This window comes from Ranitomeya imitator, chromosome 10, assembly GCF_032444005.1.
Source record: "Ranitomeya imitator isolate aRanImi1 chromosome 10, aRanImi1.pri, whole genome shotgun sequence".
In the NCBI taxonomy this organism is placed as follows: domain Eukaryota; kingdom Metazoa; phylum Chordata; class Amphibia; order Anura; family Dendrobatidae; genus Ranitomeya; species Ranitomeya imitator.
In genome coordinates this window covers 2,378,660-2,399,669 of record NC_091291.1, presented here as the reverse complement: position 1 = coordinate 2,399,669, position 21,010 = coordinate 2,378,660, and the positions used below count along the sequence as shown (strand labels likewise).

Genomic DNA, 21,010 nt, shown 5'->3' with positions numbered 1-21,010 from the left:
GTGTACCCGGTGTATGTGTCCGGGATGCTCGGAGCTGCACTCTGTGCCCTTTATAACCTGTGTACCCGGTGTATGTGTCCGGGATGCTCGGAGCTGCACTCTGTGCCCTCTATAACCTGTGTACCCGGTGTAGGTGTCCGGGATGCTCGGAGCTGCACTGTGTGCCCTCTATAACCTGTGTCCCCGGTGTATGTGTCCGGGATACTCGGGGCTGCACTCTGTGCCCTCTATAACCTGTGTACCCGGTGTATGTGTCCGGGATGCTCGGAGCTGCACTCTGTGCCCTTTATAACCTGTGTACCCGGTGTATGTGTCCGGGATGCTCGGAGCTGCACTCTGTGCCCTCTATAACCTGTGTACCCGGTGTAGGTGTCCGGGATGCTCGGAGCTGCACTGTGTGCCCTCTATAACCTGTGTACCCGGTGTATGTGTTCGGGATGCTCGGGGCTGCACTCTGCCCTCTATAATCTGTGTACCCGGTGTATGTGTCCGGGATGCTCGGGGCTGCACTCTGCCCTCTATAACCTGTGTCCCCGGTGTATGTGTCCGGGATGCTCGGGGCTGCACTCTGTGCCCTCTATAACCTGTGTACCCGGTGTATGTGTCCGGGATGCTCGGGGCTGCACTCTGTGCCCTCTATAACCTGTGTACCCGGTGTATGTGTCCGGGATGCTCGGGGCTGCACTCTGCCCTCTATAACCTGTGTACCCGGTGTATGTGTCCGGGATGCTCGGAGCTGCACTCTGCCCTCTATAACCTGTGTACCCGATGTATGTGTCCGGGATGCTCGGAGCTGCACTCTGCCCTCTATAACCTGTGTACCCGGTGTATGTGTCCGGGATGCTCGGAGCTGCACTCTGCCCTCTATAACCTGTGTACCCGATGTATGTGTCCGGGATGCTCGGGGCTGCACTCTGCCCGCTATAATCTGTGTACCCGGTGTATGTGTCCGGGATGCTCGGGGCTGCACTCTGTGCCCTCTATAACCTGTGTACCCGGTGTATGTGTCCGGGATGCTCGGGGCTGCACTCTGCCCGCTATAATCTGTGTACCCGGTGTATGTGTCCGGGATGCTCGGGGCTGCACTCTGTGACCTCTATAACCTGTGTACCCGGTGTATGTGTCCTGGATGCTCGGGGCTGCACTCTGTGCCCTCTATAACCTGTGTACCCGGTGTAGGTGTCCGGGATGCTCGGGGCTGCACTCTGTGCCCTCTATAACCTGTGTCCCCGGTGTATGTGTCCGGGATGCTCGGGGCTGCACTCTGTGCCCTCTATAACCTGTGTACCCGGTGTAGGTGTCCGGGATGCTCGGGGCTGCACTTTGTGCCCTCTATAACCTGTGTACCCGGTGTATGTGTCCGGGATGCTCGGAGCTGCACTCTGTGCCCTCTATAACCTGTGTACCCGGTGTATGTGTCCGGGATTCTCGGAGCTGCACTCTGTGCCCTCTATAACCTGTGTCCCCGGTGTATGTGTCCGGGATTCTCGGGGCTGCACTGTGTGCCCTCTATAACCTGTGTACCCGGTGTATGTGTCCGGGATGCTCGGGGCTGCACTCTGTGCCCTCTATAACCTGTGTACCCGGTGTATGTGTCCGGGATGCTCGGGGCTGCACTCTGTGCCCTCTATAACCTGTGTACCCGGTGTATGTGTCCGGGATGCTCGGAGCTGCACTCTGTGCCCTCTATAATCTGTGTCCCCGATGTATGTGTCCGGGATGCTCGGGGCTGCACTCTGTGCCCTCTATAACCTGTGTCCCCGGTGTATGTGTCCGGGATGCTCGGAGCTGCACTCTGTGCCCTCTATAACCTGTGTACCCGGTGTATGTGTCCGGGATGCTCGGAGCTGCACTCTGTGACCTCTATAACCTGTGTACCCGGTGTATGTGTCCGGGATGCTCGGAGCTGCACTCTGTGCCCTCTATAACCTGTGTACCCGTTGTATGTGTCCGGGATGCTCGGGGCTGCACTCTGTGCCCTCTATAACCTGTGTACCCGGTGTATGTGTCCGGGATGCTCGGGGCTGCACTGTGTGCCCTCTATAACCTATGTGCCCGGTGTATGTGTCCGGGATGCTCGGAGCTGCACTCTGTGCCCTCTATAACCTGTGTACCCGGTGTATGTGTCCGGGATGCTCGGGGCTGCACTCTGTGCCCTCTATAACCTGTGTCCCCGGTGTATGTGTCCGGGATGCTCGGAGCTGCACTCTGTGCCCTCTATAACCTGTGTCCCCGGTGTATGTGTCCGGGATGCTCGGGGCTGCACTGTGTGCCCTCTATAACCTGTGTACCCGGTGTATGTGTCCGGGATGCTCGGGGCTGCACTCTGTGCCCTCTATAACCTGTGTACCCGGTGTATGTGTCCGGGATGCTCGGAGCTGCACTCTGTGCCCTCTATAACCTGTGTACCCGGTGTATGTGTCCGGGATGCTCGGGGCTGCACTGTGTGCCCTCTATAACCTGTGTGCCCGGTGTATGTGTCCGGGATGCTCGGAGCTGCACTCTGCCCTCTATAACCTGTGTACCCGGTGTATGTGTCCGGGATGCTCGGAGCTGCACTCTGTGCCCTCTATAACCTGTGTACCCGGTGTATGTGTCCGGGATGCTCGGGGCTGCACTCTGTGCCCTCTATAACCTGTGTACCCGGTGTATGTGTCCGGGATGCTCGGAGCTGCACTCTGTGCCCTCTATAACCTGTGTCCCCGCTGTATGTGTCCGGGATGCTTGGGGCTGCACTGTGTGCCCTCTATAACCTGTGTACCCGGTGTATGTGTCCGGGATGCTCGGGGCTGCACTCTGTGCCCTCTATAACCTGTGTCCCCGGTGTATGTGTCCGGGATGCTCGGAGCTGCACTCTGTGCCCTCTATAACCTGTGTGCCCGGTGTATGTGTCCGGGATGCTTGGGGCTGCACTCTGTGTCCTCTATAACCTGTGTCCCCGGTGTATGTGTCCGGGATGCTCGGGGCTGCACTGTGTGCCCTCTATAATCTGTGTCCCCGGTGTATGTGTCTGGGATGCTCGGAGCTGCACTCTGTGCCCTCTATAACCTGTGTACCCGGTGTATGTGTCCGGGATGCTCGGAGCTGCACTCTGTGCCCTCTATAACCTGTGTGCCCGGTGTATGTGTCCGGGATGCTCGGAGCTGCACTCTGTGCCTCTATAACCTGTGTACCCGGTGTATGTGTCCGGGATGCTCGGGGCTGCACTCTGCCCTCTATAACCTGTGTACCCGGTGTATGTGTGCGGGATGCTCGGGGCTGCACTCTGTGCCCTCTATAACCTGTGTCCCCAGTGTATGTGTCCGGGATGCTCGGAGCTGCACTCTGTGCCCTCTATAACCTGTGTACCCGGTGTATGTGTCCGGGATGCTTGGGGCTGCACTCTGTGCCCTCTATAACCTGTGTCCCCGGTGTATGTGTCCGGGATGCTTGGCGCTGCACTCTGTGCCCTCTATAACCTGTGTCCCCGGTGTATGTGTCCGGGATGCTCGGGGCTGCACTCTGTGCCCTCTATAACCTGTGTACCCGGTGTATGTGTCCGGGATGCTTGGGGCTGCACTCTGCCCTCTATAACCTGTGTACCCTGTGTATGTGTCCGGGATGCTCGGAGCTGCACTCTGTGCCCTCTATAACCTGTGTACCCGGTGTATGTGTCCGGGATGCTCGGGGCTGCACTCTGTGCCCTCTATAACCTGTGTGCCCGGTGTATGTGTCCGGGATGCTCGGGGCTGCACTCTGCCCTCTATAACCTGTGTACCCGGTGTATGTGTCCGGGATGCTCGGAGCTGCACTCTGTGCCCTCTATAACCTGTGTCCCCGGTGTATGTGTCCGGGATGCTCGGAGCTGCACTCTGTGACCTCTATAACCTGTGTACCCGGTGTAGGTGTCCGGGATGCTCGGAGCTGCACTCTGTGCCCTCTATAACCTGTGTACCCGGTGTATGTGTCCGGGATGCTCGGGGCTGCACTCTGTGCTTTCTATAACCTGTGTACCCGGTGTAGGTGTCCGGGATGCTCGGGGCTGCACTGTGTGCCCTCTATAATCTGTGTACCCGGTGTATGTGTCCGGGATGCTCGGGGCTGCACTGTGTGCCCTCTATAACCTGTGTACCCGGTGTATGTGTCCGGGATGCTCGGAGCTGCACTGTGTGCCCTCTATAACCTGTGTACCCGATGTATGTGTCCGGGATGCTTGGGGCTGCACTCTGTGCCCTCTATAACCTGTGTACCCGATGTATGTGTCCGGGATGCTCGGGGCTGCACTCTGTGCCCTCTATAACCTGTGTACCCGGTGTATGTGTCCGGGATGCTCGGGGCTGCACTCTGTGCCCTCTATAACCTGTGTACCCGGTGTATGTGTCCGGGATGCTTGGAGCTGCACTCTGTGCCCTCTATAACCTGTGTACCCGGTGTATGTGTCCGGGATGCTCGGAGCTGCACTCTGTGCCCTCTATAACCTGTGTACCCGGTGTATGTGTCCGGGATGCTCGGGGCTGCACTCTGTGCCCTCTATAACCTGTGTACCCGGTGTATGTGTCCGGGATGCTCGGGCCTGCACTCTGTGCCCTCTATAACCTGTGTACCCGGTGTATGTGTCCGGGATGCTTGGGGCTGCACTGTGTGCCCTCTATAACCTGTGTACCCGGTGTATGTGTCCGGGATGCTCGGAGCTGCACTCTGTGCCCTCTATAACCTGTGTACCCGGTGTATGTGTACGGGATGCTCGGAGCTGCACTCTGTGCCCTCTATAACCTGTGTTCCCGGTGTATGTGTCCGGGATGCTCGGGGCTGCACTCTGTGCCCTCTATAACCTGTGTACCCGGTGTATGTGTCCGGGATGCTCGGGCCTGCACTCTGTGCCCTCTATAACCTGTGTACCCGGTGTATGTGTCCGGGATGCTTGGGGCTGCACTGTGTGCCCTCTATAACCTGTGTACCCGGTGTATGTGTCCGGGATGCTCGGAGCTGCACTCTGTGCCCTCTATAACCTGTGTACCCGGTGTATGTGTACGGGATGCTCGGAGCTGCACTGTGTGCCCTCTATAACCTGTGTACCCGGTGTATGTGTCCGGGATGCTTGGGGCTGCACTCTGTGCCCTCTATAACCTGTGTACCCGTTGTATGTGTCCGGGATGCTCGGGGCTGCACTCTGTGACCTCTATAACCTGTGTACCCGGTGTATGTGTCCGGGATGCTCGGGGCTGCACTCTGTGCCCTCTATAACCTGTGTACCCGGTGTATGTGTCCGTGATGCTCGGGGCTGCACTCTGTGCCCTCTATAACCTGTGTGCCCGGTGTATGTGTCCGGGATGCTCGGGGCTGCACTCTGCCCTCTATAACCTGTGTACCCGGTGTATGTGTCCGGGATGCTTGGAGCTGCACTGTGTGCCCTCTATAACCTGTGTCCCCGGTGTATGTGTCCGGGATGCTCGGAGCTGCACTCTGTGCCCTCTATAACCTGTGTATCCGGTGTATGTGTCCGGGATGCTCGGGGCTGCACTCTGTGCCCTCTATAACCTGTGTGCCCGGTGTATGTGTCCGGGATGCTCGGGGCTGCACTCTGCCCTCTATAACCTGTGTTCCCGGTGTATGTGTCCGGGATGCTCGGGGCTGCACTCTGTGCCCTCTATAACCTGTGTACCCGGTGTATGTGTCCGGGATGCTCGGGGCTGCACTCTGTGACCTCTATAACCTATGTGCCCGGTGTATGTGTCCGGGATGCTCGGGGCTGCACTCTGTGCCCTCTATAATCTGTGTCCCCGGTGTATGTGTCCGGGATGCTCGGAGCTGCACTCTGTGCCCTCTATAACCTGTGTCCCCAGTGTATGTGTCCGGGATGCTCGGGGCTGCACTCTGTGCCCTCTATAACCTGTGTCCCCAGTGTATGTGTCCGGGATGCTCGGGGCTGCACTCTGTGCCCTCTATAACCTGTGTACCCGGTGTATGTGTCCGGGATGCTCGGGGCTGCACTGTGTGCCCTCTATAACCTGTGTCCCCAGTGTATGTGTCCGGGATGCTCGGGGCTGCACTCTGTGCCCTCTATAACCTGTGTACCCGGTGTATGTGTCCGGGATGCTCGGAGCTGCACTCTGTGCCCTCTATAACCTGTGTCCCCAGTGTATGTGTCCGGGATGCTCGGGGCTGCACTCTGTGCCCTCTATAACCTGTGTACCCGGTGTATGTGTCCGGGATGCTCGGGGCTGCACTGTGTGCCCTCTATAACCTGTGTACCCGGTGTATGTGTCCGGGATGCTCGGAGCTGCACTCTGTGCCCTCTATAACCTGTGTACCCGGTGTATGTGTCCGGGATGCTCGGGGCTGCACTCTGTGCCCTCTATAACCTGTGTACCCGGTGTATGTGTCCGGGATGCTCGGAGCTGCACTCTGTGACCTCTATAACCTATGTACCCGGTGTATGTGTCCGGGATGCTCGGGGCTGCACTCTGTGCCCTCTATAACCTGTGTACCCGGTGTATGTGTCCGGGATGCTCGGAGCTGCACTCTGTGCCCTCTATAACCTGTGTGCCCGGTGTATGTGTCCGGGATGCTCGGAGCTGCACTCTGCCCTCTATAACCTGTGTACCCGGTGTATGTGTCCGGGATGCTCGGGGCTGCACTGTGTGCCCTCTATAACCTGTGTACCCGGTGTATGTGTCCGGGATGCTTGGGGCTGCACTCTGTGCCCTCTATAACCTGTGTCCCCGGTGTATGTGTCCGGGATGCTCGGGGCTGCACTCTGTGCCCTCTATAACCTGTGTACCCGGTGTATGTGTCCGGGATGCTCGGAGCTGCACTCTGTGCCCTTTATAACCTGTGTACCCGGTGTATGTGTCCGGGATGCTCGGGGCTGCACTGTGTGCCCTCTATAACCTGTGTCCCCGGTGTAGGTGTCCGGGATGCTCGGGGCTGCACTCTGCCCTCTATAACCTGTGTACCCGGTATATGTGTCCGGGATGCTCGGAGCTGCACTCTGTGCCCTCTATAACCTGTGTACCCGGTGTATGTGTCCGGGATGCTTGGGGCTGCACTCTGCCCTCTATAACCTGTGTACCCTTTATATGTGTCCGGGATGCTCGGAGCTGCACTCTGTGCCCTCTATAACCTGTGTACCCGGTGTATGTGTCCGGGATGCTCGGAGCTGCACTCTGTGCCCTCTATAACCTGTGTACCCGGTGTATGTGTCCGGGATGCTCGGGGCTGCACTCTGTGCCCTCTATAACCTGTGTGCCCGGTGTATGTGTCCGGGATGCTCGGGGCTGCACTCTGCCCTCTATAACCTGTGTACCCGGTGTATGTGTCCGGGATGCTCGGAGCTGCACTCTGTGCCCTCTATAACCTGTGTACCCGGTGTATGTGTCCGGGATGCTCGGGGCTGCACTCTGTGCCCTCTATAACCTGTGTGCCCGGTGTATGTGTCCGGGATGCTCGGGGCTGTACTCTGCCCTCTATAACCTGTGTTCCCGGTGTATGTGTCCGGGATGCTCGGGGCTGCACTCTGTGCCCTCTATAACCTGTGTACCCGGTGTATGTGTCCGGGATGCTCGGGGCTGCACTCTGTGACCTCTATAACCTGTGTGCCCGGTGTATGTGTCCGGGATGCTCGGGGCTGCACTCTGTGCCCTCTATAATCTGTGTACCCGGTGTATGTGTCCGGGATGCTCGGAGCTGCACTCTGTGCCCTCTATAACCTGTGTCCCCAGTGTATGTGTCCGGGATGCTCGGGGCTGCACTCTGCCCTCTATAACCTGTGTCCCCGGTGTATGTGTCCGGGATGCTCGGAGCTGCACTCTGCCCTCTATAACCTGTGTACCCGGTGTATTTGTCCGGGATGCTCGGAGCTGCACTCTGTGCCCTCTATAACCTGTGTACCCGGTGTATGTGTCCGGGATGCTCGGGGCTGCACTGTGTGCCCTCTATAACCTGTGTACCCGGTGTATGTGTCCGGGATGCTCGGAGCTGCACTCTGTGCCCTCTATAACCTGTGTACCCGGTGTATGTGTCCGGGATGCTCGGGGCTGCATTCTGTGACCTCTATAACCTATGTACCCGGTGTATGTGTCCGGGATTCTCGAGGCTGCACTCTGTGCCCTCTATAACCTTTGTACCCGGTGTATGTGTCCGGGATGCTCGGAGCTGCACTCTGTGCCCTCTATAACCTGTGTACCCGGTGTATGTGTCCGGGATGCTTGGGGCTGCACTCTGCCCTCTATAACCTGTGTACCCGGTGTATGTGTCCGGGATGCTCGGGGCTGCACTCTGTGCCCTCTATAACCTGTGTACCCGGTGTATGTGTCCGGGATGCTCGGAGCTGCACTCTGTGCCCTCTATAACCTGTGTACCCGGTGTATGTGTCCGGGATGCTCGGGGCTGCACTGTGTGCCCTCTATAACCTGTGTCCCCGGTGTATGTGTCCGGGATGCTCGGGGCTGCACTCTGCCCTCTATAACCTGTGTACCCGGTGTATGTGTCCGGGATGCTCGGGGCTGCACTCTGCCCTCTATAACCTGTGTACCCGGTGTATGTGTCCGGGATGCTCGGGGCTGCACTCTGTGCCCTCTATAACCTGTGTCCCCGGTATATGTGTCCGGGATGCTCGGGGCTGCACTCTGTGCCCTCTATAACCTGTGTCCCCGGTGTATGTGTCCGGGGTGCTCGGAGCTGCACTCTGTGCCCTCTATAACCTGTGTACCCGGTGTATGTGTCCGGGATGCTCGGGGCTGCACTCTGTGCCCTCTATAACCTGTGTACCCGGTGTATGTGTCCGGGATGCTCGGAGCTGCACTCTGTGCCCTCTATAACCTGTGTCCCCGGTATATGTGTCCGGGATGCTCGGGGCTGCACTCTGTGCCCTCTATAACCTGTGTCCCCGGTGTATGTGTCCGGGATGCTCGGAGCTGCACTCTGTGCCCTCTATAACCTGTGTACCCGGTGTATGTGTCCGGGATTCTCGGGGCTGCACTCTGTGCCCTCTATAACCTGTGTACCCGGTGTATGTGTCCGGGATGCTCGGGGCTGCACTCTGTGCCCTCTATAACCTGTGTACCCGGTGTATGTGTCCGGGATGCTTGGGGCTGCACTCTGTGCCCTCTATAACCTGTGTTCCCGGTGTATGTGTCCGGGATGCTTGGAGCTGCACTCTGCCCTCTATAACCTGTGTACCCGGTGTATGTGTCCGGGATGCTCGGGCCTGCACTCTGTGCCCTCTATAACCTGTGTACCCGGTGTATGTGTCCGGGATGCTTGGGGCTGCACTGTGTGCCCTCTATAACCTGTGTACCCGGTGTATGTGTCCGGGATGCTCGGAGCTGCACTCTGTGCCCTCTATAACCTGTGTACCCGGTGTATGTGTACGGGATGCTCGGAGCTGCACTGTGTGCCCTCTATAACCTGTGTACCCGGTGTATGTGTCCGGGATGCTTGGGGCTGCACTCTGTGCCCTCTATAACCTGTGTACCCGTTGTATGTGTCCGGGATGCTCGGGGCTGCACTCTGTGACCTCTATAACCTGTGTACCCGGTGTATGTGTCCGGGATGCTCGGGGCTGCACTCTGTGCCCTCTATAACCTGTGTACCCGGTGTATGTGTCCGTGATGCTCGGGGCTGCACTCTGTGCCCTCTATAACCTGTGTGCCCGGTGTATGTGTCCGGGATGCTCGGGGCTGCACTCTGCCCTCTATAACCTGTGTACCCGGTGTATGTGTCCGGGATGCTTGGAGCTGCACTGTGTGCCCTCTATAACCTGTGTCCCCGGTGTATGTGTCCGGGATGCTCGGAGCTGCACTCTGTGCCCTCTATAACCTGTGTATCCGGTGTATGTGTCCGGGATGCTCGGGGCTGCACTCTGTGCCCTCTATAACCTGTGTGCCCGGTGTATGTGTCCGGGATGCTCGGGGCTGCACTCTGCCCTCTATAACCTGTGTTCCCGGTGTATGTGTCCGGGATGCTCGGGGCTGCACTCTGTGCCCTCTATAACCTGTGTACCCGGTGTATGTGTCCGGGATGCTCGGGGCTGCACTCTGTGACCTCTATAACCTATGTGCCCGGTGTATGTGTCCGGGATGCTCGGGGCTGCACTCTGTGCCCTCTATAATCTGTGTCCCCGGTGTATGTGTCCGGGATGCTCGGAGCTGCACTCTGTGCCCTCTATAACCTGTGTCCCCAGTGTATGTGTCCGGGATGCTCGGGGCTGCACTCTGTGCCCTCTATAACCTGTGTCCCCAGTGTATGTGTCCGGGATGCTCGGGGCTGCACTCTGTGCCCTCTATAACCTGTGTACCCGGTGTATGTGTCCGGGATGCTCGGGGCTGCACTGTGTGCCCTCTATAACCTGTGTCCCCAGTGTATGTGTCCGGGATGCTCGGGGCTGCACTCTGTGCCCTCTATAACCTGTGTACCCGGTGTATGTGTCCGGGATGCTCGGAGCTGCACTCTGTGCCCTCTATAACCTGTGTCCCCAGTGTATGTGTCCGGGATGCTCGGGGCTGCACTCTGTGCCCTCTATAACCTGTGTACCCGGTGTATGTGTCCGGGATGCTCGGGGCTGCACTGTGTGCCCTCTATAACCTGTGTACCCGGTGTATGTGTCCGGGATGCTCGGAGCTGCACTCTGTGCCCTCTATAACCTGTGTACCCGGTGTATGTGTCCGGGATGCTCGGGGCTGCACTCTGTGCCCTCTATAACCTGTGTACCCGGTGTATGTGTCCGGGATGCTCGGAGCTGCACTCTGTGACCTCTATAACCTATGTACCCGGTGTATGTGTCCGGGATGCTCGGGGCTGCACTGTGTGCCCTCTATAACCTGTGTACCCGGTGTATGTGTCCGGGATGCTCGGAGCTGCACTCTGTGCCCTCTATAACCTGTGTCCCCGGTGTATGTGTCCGGGATTCTCGGGGCTGCACTCTGTGCCCTCTATAACCTGTGTACCCGGTGTATGTGTCCGGGATGCTCGGAGCTGCACTCTGTGCCCTCTATAACCTGTGTGCCCGGTGTATGTGTCCGGGATGCTCGGAGCTGCACTCTGCCCTCTATAACCTGTGTACCCGGTGTATGTGTCCGGGATGCTCGGGGCTGCACTGTGTGCCCTCTATAACCTGTGTCCCCGGTGTATGTGTCCGGGATGCTCGGGGCTGCACTCTGTGCCCTCTATAACCTGTGTACCCGGTGTATGTGTCCGGGATGCTCGGAGCTGCACTCTGTGCCCTTTATAACCTGTGTACCCGGTGTATGTGTCCGGGATGCTCGGGGCTGCACTGTGTGCCCTCTATAACCTGTGTACCCGGTATATGTGTCCGGGATGCTCGGAGCTGCACTCTGTGCCCTCTATAACCTGTGTACCCGGTGTATGTGTCCGGGATGCTCGGAGCTGCACTCTGTGCCCTCTATAACCTGTGTACCCGGTGTATGTGTCCGGGATGCTCGGGGCTGCACTCTGTGCCCTCTATAACCTGTGTGCCCGGTGTATGTGTCCGGGATGCTCGGGGCTGCACTCTGCCCTCTATAACCTGTGTACCCGGTGTATGTGTCCGGGATGCTCGGAGCTGCACTCTGTGCCCTCTATAACCTGTGTACCCGGTGTATGTGTCCGGGATGCTCGGGGCTGCACTCTGTGCCCTCTATAACCTGTGTGCCCGGTGTATGTGTCCGGGATGCTCGGGGCTGCACTCTGCCCTCTATAACCTGTGTTCCCGGTGTATGTGTCCGGGATGCTCGGGGCTGCACTCTGTGCCCTCTATAACCTGTGTACCCGGTGTATGTGTCCGGGATGCTCGGGGCTGCACTCTGTGACCTCTATAACCTGTGTGCCCGGTGTATGTGTCCGGGATGCTCGGGGCTGCACTCTGTGCCCTCTATAATCTGTGTACCCGGTGTATGTGTCCGGGATGCTCGGAGCTGCACTCTGTGCCCTCTATAACCTGTGTCCCCAGTGTATGTGTCCGGGATGCTCGGGGCTGCACTCTGCCCTCTATAACCTGTGTCCCCGGTGTATGTGTCCGGGATGCTCGGAGCTGCACTCTGCCCTCTATAACCTGTGTACCCGGTGTATTTGTCCGGGATGCTCGGAGCTGCACTCTGTGCCCTCTATAACCTGTGTACCCGGTGTATGTGTCCGGGATGCTCGGGGCTGCACTGTGTGCCCTCTATAACCTGTGTACCCGGTGTATGTGTCCGGGATGCTCGGAGCTGCACTCTGTGCCCTCTATAACCTGTGTACCCGGTGTATGTGTCCGGGATGCTCGGGGCTGCATTCTGTGACCTCTATAACCTATGTACCCGGTGTATGTGTCCGGGATTCTCGAGGCTGCACTCTGTGCCCTCTATAACCTTTGTACCCGGTGTATGTGTCCGGGATGCTCGGAGCTGCACTCTGTGCCCTCTATAACCTGTGTACCCGGTGTATGTGTCCGGGATGCTCGGGGCTGCACTCTGTGCCCTCTATAACCTGTGTACCCGGTGTATGTGTCCGGGATGCTCGGGCTGCACTCTGTGCCCTCTATAACCTGTGTACCCGGTGTATGTGTCCGGGATGCTTGGGGCTGCACTCTGTGCCCTCTATAACCTGTGTGCCCGGTGTATGTGTCCGGGATGCTCGGGCTGCACTCTGTGCCCTCTATAACCTGTGTACCCGGTGTATGTGTCCGGGATGCTTGGGGCTGCACTCTGCCCTCTATAACCTGTGTACCCGGTGTATGTGTCCGGGATGCTCGGGGCTGCACTCTGTGCCCTCTATAACCTGTGTACCCGGTGTATGTGTCCGGGATGCTCGGAGCTGCACTCTGTGCCCTCTATAACCTGTGTACCCGGTGTATGTGTCCGGGATGCTCGGGGCTGCACTGTGTGCCCTCTATAACCTGTGTCCCCGGTGTATGTGTCCGGGATGCTCGGGGCTGCACTCTGCCCTCTATAACCTGTGTACCCGGTGTATGTGTCCGGGATGCTCGGGGCTGCACTCTGCCCTCTATAACCTGTGTACCCGGTGTATGTGTCCGGGATGCTCGGGGCTGCACTCTGTGCCCTCTATAACCTGTGTCCCCGGTATATGTGTCCGGGATGCTCGGGGCTGCACTCTGTGCCCTCTATAACCTGTGTCCCCGGTGTATGTGTCCGGGGTGCTCGGAGCTGCACTCTGTGCCCTCTATAACCTGTGTACCCGGTGTATGTGTCCGGGATGCTCGGGGCTGCACTCTGTGCCCTCTATAACCTGTGTACCCGGTGTATGTGTCCGGGATGCTCGGAGCTGCACTCTGTGCCCTCTATAACCTGTGTCCCCGGTATATGTGTCCGGGATGCTCGGGGCTGCACTCTGTGCCCTCTATAACCTGTGTCCCCGGTGTATGTGTCCGGGATGCTCGGAGCTGCACTCTGTGCCCTCTATAACCTGTGTACCCGGTGTATGTGTCCGGGATTCTCGGGGCTGCACTCTGTGCCCTCTATAACCTGTGTACCCGGTGTATGTGTCCGGGATGCTCGGGGCTGCACTCTGTGCCCTCTATAACCTGTGTACCCGGTGTATGTGTCCGGGATGCTTGGGGCTGCACTCTGTGCCCTCTATAACCTGTGTTCCCGGTGTATGTGTCCGGGATGCTCGGGGCTGCACTCTGTGCCCTCTATAACCTGTGTACCCGGTGTATGTGTCCGGGATGCTCGGGGCTGCACTCTGTGCCCTCTATAACCTGTGTGCCCGGTGTATGTGTCCGGGATGCTCGGAGCTGCACTGTGTGCCCTCTATAACCTGTGTCCCCGGTGTATGTGTCCGGGATGCTTGGGGCTGCACTCTGTGCCCTCTATAACCTGTGTACCCGGTGTATGTGTCCGGGATGCTCGGAGCTGCACTCTGTGCCCTCTATAACCTGTGTACCCGGTGTATGTGTCCGGGATGCTCGGAGCTGCACTCTGTGCCCTCTATAACCTGTGTACCCGGTGTATGTGTCCGGGATGCTCGGGGCTGCACTCTGTGCCCTCTATAACCTGTGTCCCCGGTGTATGTGTCCGGGATGCTCGGGGCTGCACTCTGTGCCCTCTATAACCTGTGTCCCCGGTGTATGTGTCCGGGATTCTCGGGGCTGCACTCTGTGCCCTCTATAACCTGTGTCCCCGGTGTATGTGTCCGGGATGCTCGGGGCTGCACTGTGTGCCCTCTATAACCTGTGTACCCGGTGTATGTGTCCGGGATGCTCGGGGCTGCACTCTGTGCCCTCTATAACCTGTGTGCCCGGTGTATGTGTCCGGGATGCTCGGAGCTGCACTCTGTGCCCTCTATAACCTGTGTCCCCGGTGTATGTGTCCGGGATGCTCGGGGCTGCACTGTGTGCCCTCTATAACCTGTGTGCCCGGTGTATGTGTCCGGGATGCTCGGGGCTGCACTCTGTGCCCTCTATAACCTGTGTACCCGGTGTATGTGTCCGGGATGCTCGGGGCTGCACTCTGTGCCCTCTATAACCTGTGTCCCCGGTGTATGTGTCCGGGATGCTCGGGGCTGCACTCTGTGCCCTCTATAACCTGTGTCCCCGGTGTATGTGTCCGGGATTCTCGGGGCTGCACTCTGTGCCCTCTATAACCTGTGTCCCCGGTGTATGTGTCCGGGATGCTCGGGGCTGCACTCTGTGCCCTCTATAACCTGTGTCCCCGGTGTATGTGTCCGGGATGCTCGGAGCTGCACTCTGTGCCCTCTATAACCTGTGTACCCGGTGTATGTGTCCGGGATGCTTGGGGCTGCACTCTGTGCCCTCTATAACCTGTGTACCCGGTGTATGTGTCCGGGATGCTCGGGCTGCACTCTGTGCCCTCTATAACCTGTGTACCCGGTGTATGTGTCCGGGATGCTCGGGGCTGCACTCTGTGCCCTCTATAACCTGTGTACCCGGTGTATGTGTCCGGGATGCTCGGGCTGCACTCTGTGCCCTCTATAACCTGTGTACCCGGTGTATGTGTCCGGGATGCTCGGGGCTGCACTCTGTGCCCTCTATAACCTGTGTGCCCGGTGTATGTGTCCGGGATGCTTGGGGCTGCACTCTGTGCCCTCTATAACCTGTGTACCCGGTGTATGTGTCCGGGATGCTTGGGGCTGCACTCTGTGCCCTCTATAACCTGTGTACCCGGTGTATGTGTCCGGGATGCTCGGAGCTGCACTCTGTGCCCTCTATAACCTGTGTCCCCGGTGTATGTGTCCGGGATACTCGGGGCTGCACTGTGTGCCCTCTATAACCTGTGTCCCCGGTGTAGGTGTCCGGGATGCTCGGGGCTGCACTCTGTGCCCTCTATAACCTGTGTACCCGGTGTATGTGTCCGGGATGCTCGGGGCTGCACTCTGTGCCCTCTATAACCTGTGTCCCCGGTGTATGTGTCCGGGATGCTCGGTGCTGCACTCTGTGCCCTCTATAACCTGTGTACCCGGTGTATGTGTCCGGGATGCTCGGGCTGCACTCTGTGCCCTCTATAACCTGTGTACCCGGTGTATGTGTCCGGGATGCTCGGGCTGCACTCTGTGCCCTCTATAACCTGTGTACCCGGTGTATGTGTCCGGGATGCTCGGGCTGCACTCTGTGCCCTCTATAACCTGTGTGCCCGGTGTAGGTGTCCGGGATGCTCGGGGCTGCACTCTGTGCCCTCTATAACCTGTGTACCCGGTGTATGTGTCCGGGATGCTTGGGGCTGCACTCTGTGCCCTCTATAACCTGTGTACCCGGTGTATGTGTCCGGGATGCTCGGAGCTGCACTCTGTGCCCTCTATAACCTGTGTACCCGGTGTATGTGTCCGGGATGCTCGGGGCTGCACTCTGTGCCCTCTATAACCTGTGTGCCCGGTGTATGTGTCCGGGATGCTTGGGGCTGCACTCTGTGCCCTCTATAACCTGTGTCCCCGGTGTATGTGTCCGGGATGCTCGGAGCTGCACTCTGTGCCCTCTATAACCTGTGTACCCGGTGTATGTGTCCGGGATGCTCGGGGCTGCACTCTGTGCCCTCTATAACCTGTGTCCCCGGTGTATGTGTCCGGGATGCTCGGGGCTGCACTGTGTGCCCTCTATAACCTGTGTACCCGGTGTATGTGTCCGGGATGCTCGGGGCTGCACTCTGTGCCCTCTATAACCTGTGTCCCCGGTGTATGTGTCCGGGATGCTCGGAGCTGCACTCTGTGCCCTCTATAGCCTGTGTCCCCGGTGTATGTGTCCGGGATGCTCGGGGCTGCACTCTGTGCCCTCTATAACCTGTGTACCCGGTGTATGTGTCCGGGATGCTCGGGGCTGCACTCTGTGCCCTCTATAACCTGTGTACCCGGTGTATGTGTCCGGGATGCTCGGAGCTGCACTCTGTGCCCTCTATAACCTGTGTACCCGGTGTATGTGTCCGGGATGCTCGGAGCTGCACTCTGTGCCCTCTATAACCTGTGTACCCGGTGTATGTGTCCGGGATGCTCGGGGCTGCACTCTGTGCCCTCTATAACCTGTGTACCCGGTGTAGGTGTCCGGGATGCTCGGGGCTGCACTCTGTGCCCTCTATAACCTGTGTACCCGGTGTATGTGTCCGGGATGCTCGGGGCTGCACTGTGTGCCCTCTATAACCTGTGTACCCGGTGTATGTGTCCGGGATGCTCGGGGCTGCACTGTGTGCCCTCTATAACCTGTGTACCCGGTGTATGTGTCCGGGATGCTCGGAGCTGCACTCTGTGCCCTCTATAACCTGTGTACCCGGTGTATGTGTCCGGGATGCTCGGGGCTGCACTGTGTGCCCTCTATAACCTGTGTACCCGGTGTATGTGTCCGGGATGCTCGGAGCTGCACTCTGTGCCCTCTATAACCTGTGTACCCGGTGTATGTGTCCAGGATGCTCGGAGCTGCACTCTGTGCCCTCTATAATCTGTGTACCCGGTGTATGTGTCCGGGATGCTCGGGGCTGCACTCTGCCCTCTATAACCTGTGTACCCGGTGTATGTGTCCGGGATGCTCGGAGCTGCACTCTGTGCCCTCTATAACCTGTGTGCCCGGTATGTGTCCGGGATGCTCGGGGCTGCACTCTGTGCCCTCTATAACCTGTGTACCCGGTGTATGTGTCCGGGATTCTCAGGGCTGCACTCTGTGCCCTCTATAACCTGTGTCCCCGGTGTATGTGTCCGGGATGCTCGGAGCTGCACTCTGTGCCCTCTATAACCTGTGTGCCCGGTATGTGTCCGGGATGCTCGGGGCTGCACTCTGTGCCCTCTATAACCTGTGTACCCGGTGTATGTGTCCGGGATACTCGGAGCTGCACTCTGTGCCCTCTATAACCTGTGTCCCCGGTGTATGTGTCCGGGATGCTCGGGGCTGCACTGTGTGCCCTCTATAACCTGTGTCCCCGGTGTATGTGTCCGGGATGCTCGGAGCTGCACTGTGTGCCCTCTATAACCTGTGTCCCCGGTGTATGTGTCCGGGATGCTCAGGGCTGCACTCTGTGCCCTCTATAACCTGTGTCCCCGGTGTATGTGTCCGGGATACTCGGAGCTGCACTCTGTGCCCTCTATAACCTGTGTCCCCGGTGTATGTGTCCGGGATGCTCGGAGCTGCACTCTGTGCCCTCTATAACCTGTGTGCCCGGTATGTGTCCGGGATGCTCGGGGCTGCACTCTGTGCCCTCTATAACCTGTGTACCCGGTGTATGTGTCCGGGATACTCGGAGCTGCACTCTGTGCCCTCTATAACCTGTGTCCCCGGTGTATGTGTCCGGGATGCTCGGGGCTGCACTGTGTGCCCTCTATAACCTGTGTCCCCGGTGTATGTGTCCGGGATGCTCGGGGCTGCACTCTGTGCCCTCTATAACCTGTGTACCCGGTGTATGTGTCCGGGATGCTCGGAGCTGCACTCTGTGCCCTCTATAACCTGTGTCCCCAGTGTATGTGTCCGGGATACTCGGAGCTGCACTCTGTGCCCTCTATAACCTGTGTCCCCGGTGTATGTGTCCGGGATGCTCGGGGCTGCACTGTGTGCCCTCTATAACCTGTGTCCCCGGTGTATGTGTCCGGGATGCTCGGGGCTGCACTCTGCCCTCTATAACCTGTGTACCCGGTGTATGTGTCCGGGATGCTCGGGGCTGCACTGTGTGCCCTCTATAACCTGTGTACCCGGTGTATGTGTCCGGGATGCTCGGGGCTGCACTGTGTGCCCTCTATAACCTGTGTACCCGGTGTATGTGTCCGGGATGCTCGGAACTGCACTCTGTGCCCTCTATAACCTGTGTACCCGGTGTATGTGTCCGGGATGCTCGGAGCTGCACTCTGCCCTCTATAACCTGTGTACCCGGTGTATGTGTCCGGGATGCTCGGGGCTGCACTGTGTGCCCTCTATAACCTGTGTACCCGGTGTATGTGTCCGGGATGCTCGGGGCTGCACTGTGTGCCCTCTATAACCTGTGTACCCGGTGTATGTGTCCGGGATGCTCGGAGCTGCACTCTGTGCCCTCTATAACCTGTGTACCCGGTGTATGTGTCCGGGATGCTCGGAGCTGCACTCTGTGCCCTCTATAACCTGTGTACCCGGTGTATGTGTCCGGGATGCTCGGGGCTGCACTCTGTGCCCTCTATAACCTGTGTACCCGGTGTATGTGTCCGGGATGCTCGGAGCTGCACTCTGTGCCCTCTATAACCTGTGTACCCGGTGTATGTGTCCGGGATGCTCGGGGCTGCACTGTGTACCCTCTATAACCTGTGTCCCCGGTGTATGTGTCCGGGATGCTCGGAGCTGCACTCTGTGCCCTCTATAACCTGTGTACCCGGTGTATGTGTCCGGGATGCTCGGGGCTGCACTCTGTGCCCTCTATAACCTGTGTACCCGGTGTATGTGTCCGGGATGCTCGGAGCTGCACTGTGTGCCCTCTATAACCTGTGTACCCGGTGTATGTGTCCGGGATGCTCGGGGCTGCACTCTGTGCCCTCTATAACCTGTGTACCCGGTGTATGTGTCCGGGATGCTCGGGGCTGCACTGTGTGCCCTCTATAACCTGTGTCCCCGGTGTATGTGTCCGGGATGCTCGGAACTGCACTCTGTGCCCTCTATAACCTGTGTACCCGGTGTATGTGTCCGGGATGCTCGGAGCTGCACTCTGTGCCCTCTATAACCTGTGTACCCGGTGTATGTGTCCGGGATGCTCGGAGCTGCACTCTGTGCCCTCTATAACCTGTGTACCCGGTGTATGTGTCCAGGATGCTCGGAGCTGCACTCTGTGCCCTCTATAATCTGTGTACCCGGTGTAGGTGTCCGGGATGCTCGGGGCTGCACTGTGTGCCCTCTATAACCTGTGTACCCGGTGTATGTGTCCGGGATGCTCGGGGCTGCACTTTGCCCTCTATAATCTGTGTCCCCGGTGTATGTGTCCGGGATGCTCGGGGCTGCACTGTGTGCCCTCTATAACATGTGTACCCGGTGTATGTGTCCGGGATGCTCGGAGCTGCACTCTGCCTTCTATAACCTGTGTACCCGGTGTATGTGTCCGGGATGCTCGGAGCTGCACTCTGTGCCCTCTATAACCTGTGTGCCCGGTATGTGTCCGGGATGCTCGGAGCTGCACTCTGTGCCCTCTATAACCTGTGTCCCCGGTGTAGGTGTCCGGGATGCTCGGAGCTGCACTCTGTGCCCTCTATAACCTGTGTGCCCGGTGTATGTGTCCGGGATGCTCGGAGCTGCACTCTGTGCCCTCTATAACCTGTGTGCCCGGTATGTGTCCGGGATGCTCGGAGCTGCACTCTGTGCCCTCTATAACCTGTGTCCCCGGTGTATGTGTCCGGGATGCTCGGGGCTGCACTCTGTGCCCTCTATAACCTGTGTACCCGGTGTATGTGTCCGGGATGCTCGGGGCTGCACTCTGTGCCCTCTATAACCTGTGTGCCCTGTGTATGTGTCCGGGATGCTCGGAGCTGCACTCTGTGCCCTCTATAACCTGTGTGCCCGGTGTAGGTGTCCGGGATGCTCAGAGCTGCACTCTGTGCCCTCTATAACCTGTGTACCCGGTGTATGTGTCCGGGATGCTCGGAGCTGCACTCTGTGCCCTCTATAATCTGTGTACCCGGTGTATGTGTCCGGGATGCTCAGAGCTGCACTCTGTGCCCTCTATAACCTGTGTACCCGGTGTATGTGTCCGGGATGCTCGGAGCTGCACTCTGTGCCCTCTATAACCTGTGTGCCCGGTGTATGTGTCCGGGATGCTCGGGGCTGCACTCTGTGCCCTCTATAACCTGTGTACCCGGTGTATGTGTCCGGGATGCTCGGAGCTGCACTCTGTGCCCTCTATAACCTGTGTGCCCGGTATGTGTCCGGGATGCTCGGGGCTGCACTCTGTGCCCTCTATAATCTGTGTGCCCTGTATAGGTGTCCGGGATGCTCGGGGCTGCACTCTGTGCCCTCTATAACCTGTGTCCCCGGTGTAGGTGTCCGGGATGCTCGGAGCTGCACTCTGCCCTCTATAACCTGTGTCCCCGGTGTAGGTGTCCGGGATGCTCGGAGCTGCACTCTGTGCCCTCTATAACCTGTGTGCCCGGTATGTGTCCGGGATGCTCGGAGCTGCACTCTGTGCCCTCTATAACCTGTGTCCCCGGTGTAGGTGTCCGGGATGCTCGGAGCTGCACTCTGTGCCCTCTATAACCTGTGTGCCCGGTATGTGTCCGGGATGCTCGGGGCTGCACTCTGTGCCCTCTATAACCTGTGTCCCCGGTGTATGTGTCCGGGATGCTCGGGGCTGCACTCTGTGCCCTCTATAACCTGTGTGCCCGGTATGTGTCCGGGATGCTCGGAGCTGCACTCTGTGCCCTCTATAATCTGTGTCCCCGGTGTATGTGTCCGGGATGCTCGGAGCTGCACTCTGCCCTCTATAACCTGTGTACCCGGTGTATGTGTCCGGGATGCTCGGAGCTGCACTCTGTGCCCTCTATAACCTGTGTGGCCGGTATGTGTCCGGGATGCTCGGAGCTGCACTCTGCCCTCTATAACCTGTGTACCCGGTGTATGTGTCCGGGATGCTCGGGGCTGCACTCTGTGCCCTCTATAACCTGT

At 58.7% G+C, this 21,010-nt stretch overlaps 1 protein-coding gene across 1 annotated transcript in view; it reads left to right on the top strand.

Annotated features, from left to right (window-relative positions):
• The window catches only part of LDLRAD2 (low density lipoprotein receptor class A domain containing 2), a 171,601-nt gene that overhangs the window by 38,765 nt on the left and 111,826 nt on the right, over positions 1-21,010 (top strand). The gene's annotated exons all lie outside the window — the stretch shown is intronic.